Consider the following 3,747-nt stretch of genomic DNA (forward strand, 5'->3'; position numbering starts at 1 on the left):
AGTGCAGGAACCTGAAGCTGGCCTGCTGTTGAACCTCTGTGCAGAAGGGAGTCAGGCAGATCACAGGAATGACAGGACAGGCTGATGGCCAGCCATGAACCTCAAGGAGGAGGAGGAAGGGAGATCAGTTGAGGCTGAGGCTCGATATGTTGCCCAGGCTAGTCTTGAACTCCTGGGCTCAAGCAATCCTTCTACCTCAGCATCCCTAAGGGCTGGGATTACAGGTGTGAATATCCATACCCAGCCTATCACCTTTAAAATTGTTTGTTATGTTTATTACGTTAGGCTATTTTATGTTACCCAGGCTGGGCAACATAGGAAATCCCATCTCGACAGAATATTTAAAAATTAGCCAGGCATGGTGGCTTGCACCTCTGGGCCCGGCTACTCGGAGGCTGAGGTGTGAGGATCCCTTGAGCCCAGGAGTTCAAGGCTGCAGTGAGCTATGATCATGCCACTGCACTTCAGTCTGGGCAACAGAGTAAGATGCTGTCGCAAAAAAAAAAAACAAGTTTAAAAATAATCTAAAAAGAACAGCTGACCAAGATGCAACTGCCCAGGGTTGCAGGGAAAATTAAACTATACCCAAATCTCCTGGATCACATAAGATCAATACATAAAAATCTGCTAAATTTCAACATACTAGAAATGAATGATCAGCAAGTGAAATGTAAAAGACAGTGGCTTAGGCCAGGCCTAGTGGCTCACGCCTGTAATCCCAGCACTTTGTTTTTGTTTTTTTTTTGAGACGGAGTTTCACTCTTGCTACCCAGGCTGGAGTGCAATGGCGTGATCTCGGCTCACCGCAACCTCCACCTCCTGGGTTCAGGCAATTCTCCTGCCTCAGCCTCCTGAGTAGCTGGGATTACAGGCACGCACCACCATGCCCAGCTAATTTTTTGTATTTTTAGTAGAAACGGGGTTTCACCAAGTTGACCAGGATGGTCTTGATCTCTTGACCTTGTGATCCACCCGCCTCGGCCTCCCAAAGTGCTTGGATTACAGGCGTGAGCCACCACACCCGGCCAATCCCAGCACTTTGGAAGGTCCTGGTGGGTGGATCACCTGAAGTCAGGAGTTCGAGACCAGCCTGACCAACATGGAGAAATCCTATCTCTACTAAAAATACAAAATTAGCCGGGTGTGGTGGTACATGCCTGTAATCCCAGCTACTCAGGAGGCTGAGGCAGGAGAATTGCTTGAACCCAAGAGGTGGAGGTTATGGTGAGCCAAGATCGAACCATTGCACTCCAGCGTGGGCAACAAGAGTAAAACTCTGTTTCAAAAAAAAAAAAAAAGACAGTGGCTTATAGGCCAGGCATAGTGGCTCACACCTTAATGCCAACACTTTGGGAGGCCAAAGCAGGAGGATCATTTGAGGCCAGGAGTTGGAGACCAGCCTGAATAATATGATGAGACTACAATCTCTACTTTAAAAAAAAAGAAAAGAAAATTTAAAAGACATAAATAAAGGGAAAAACATCTGTGGTCATAAATTAGAAGACTAAATAGTGTTAAGATGATGATAACTATCCAATGTGATATACAGATTCAATGAAATCCTCCTTGTCAAACTTGCAATGACTTTTTTTTTCAAGATGGAGTCTTACTCTGTCACCCAGGCAGGAGTGCAATGGCAAGATCTGGGCTCACTGCAAACTCCACCTCCTGAGTTCAAGCAATCATCTTTCCTCAGCCTCCCATGTAGCTGAGATTACAAGCATTCACCACCATGCCTGGCTAATTTTTGTATTTTTAGTAGAGATGGGGTTTCACTGTGTTGGCCAGGTTGGTCTGAAACTTCTGACTTCAAGGCATTGGTCCGCCTCAGCCTCCCAAAGTGCTGGGATTACAGGTGTGATCTACCGCATATGATCCCCAGTGACATTTTTTCATAGAAATAGAAAAACCCCTCTTTCCCATCTTGCAAGATGGCGGGTGAAAAGTTGAGAAGCTGGATACTAAAGAGAAGAAACCTGAAGCCAAGAAGGCTGATGCTGGTAGCAAAGTGAAAAAGGGTAGCCTCAAGGCTAAAAAGCCCAAGAAGAGGAAGCCCCATTGCAGCCGCAATCCTGTTCTTGTCAGAAGAATTGGCAGGTATTCCCAATCTGCCATGTATTCCAGAAAAGCCTTGTACAAGAGGAAGTACTCAGCAGCTAAATCCAAGGTTAAAAAGAAAAAGAAAGAGAAGGTTCTTGCAACTGTTACAAAACCAGTTGGTGGTGACAAAAACGGCAGCACCCGGGTGATTAAACTTCACAAAATGCCTAGGTATTATCCTACTGAAGATGTGCCTCAAAAGCTGTTGAGCCACGGCAAAAAAACCCTTTAGTCAGCAAGTCAGAAAACTGCGAGCCAGCATTACCCCCGGGACCATTCTGATCATCCTCACTGGTCGCCACAGGGGCAAGAGGGTGGTTTTCCTGAAGCAGCTGGCTAGTGGCTTGTTACTTGTGACTGGACCTCTGGTCCTCAATCGAGTTCCTCTGCAAAGAACACACCAGAAATTTGTCATTGCCACCTCAACCAAAATTGATATCAGCAATGTAAAAATCCCAAAACATCTTACTGATGCTTACTTCAAGAAGCAGCAGCTGCGGAAGCCCAGACACCAGGAAGGTGAGATCTTCGACACAGAAAAAGAGAAATACGAGATTACAGAGCAGCGCAAGATTGATCAGAAAGCTGTGGACTCACAAGTTTTACCAAAAATCAAAGCTATTCCTCAGCTCCAGGGCTACCTGCGATCTGTGTTTGCCCTGACAAATGGAATTTATCCTCACAAATTTGTGTTTTAAATGTCCTAATAATCTAATTAAATAACTGAAAAAAAAAAAAAGAAATAGAAAAACCCATCCTAAAATTTTATATGGAGTCTTTTTTCTTTTTTTGTAGAGACAGGGTTTTGCTATGTTTCCCAGGCTCGTATCAGACTCCTTGCCTCAAGTGATCATTCTGCCTCAACCTCCCAAAGTGCTAGGATTACAGGTGTGAGCCACTGGTCACAGCCAAATTTTATATGGAATTTTTTTTTTTTTTTTTTTTTGAGACAGAGTCTTGCTCATCGCCCAGGCTGGAGTCCAATGGCACAATCTTGGCTCACTGCAACCTCCACCTCCTGGGTTCAAGTGATTCTCCTGCCTTAGACTCCCTAGTAGCTGGGATTACAGGTGTCTGCCACCACAACAAGCTAATTTTTGTATTTTTAGTAGAGACAGGGTTTCACCATGTTGGTCAGGCTGGTCTCGAACTCTTGACCTCAGGTGATCCATCAGCCTCGGCCTCCTAAAGTGCTGGGATTACAGGCGTGAGCCACCATGCCCGGCCTTACATGGAATTTTAAAGAACACCAAATAGCCAAAAATCTTCAAAAAAGCACAAGGAAGGCCAGGCATGGGGCTCACACCTGTAATCCCAGCACTTTGGGAGCCCAAGGTGGGCAGATCACTTGAGGTCAGGAATTTAAGATTAGCCTGGCCAACACGGTGAAATCCTATCTCTACTAAAAATACAAAAATCAACTGGGTGTGGTGGCACGCACCTATAATCCCAGCTACTCAGGAGGCTGAGGCAAGAGAATCACTTGAACCTGAGAGACGGAGGCTGCAGTGAGCTGATACTGAACCACTGCACTCCATCCTGGATGACAGAGCAAGACTCTGTCTCAAAGAAACCAAAACAAAAAACAAACAGAAAAACAGTATGATACTAGCATAAGGATAGACATCGATTTTCAACAAATGTTCC

The 3,747-nt window shown here is 45.2% G+C and overlaps 1 pseudogene; it reads left to right on the forward strand.

Annotated features, from left to right (window-relative positions):
* The first annotated feature begins 1,957 nt into the window (after positions 1-1,957).
* On the forward strand, positions 1,958-2,915 carry LOC144580521 (large ribosomal subunit protein eL6 pseudogene; annotated as a pseudogene).
* Positions 2,916-3,747: the final 832 nt, after the last annotated feature.

Source organism: Callithrix jacchus, chromosome 20 (genome assembly GCF_049354715.1).
Source record: "Callithrix jacchus isolate 240 chromosome 20, calJac240_pri, whole genome shotgun sequence".
NCBI lineage: Eukaryota > Metazoa > Chordata > Mammalia > Primates > Cebidae > Callithrix > Callithrix jacchus.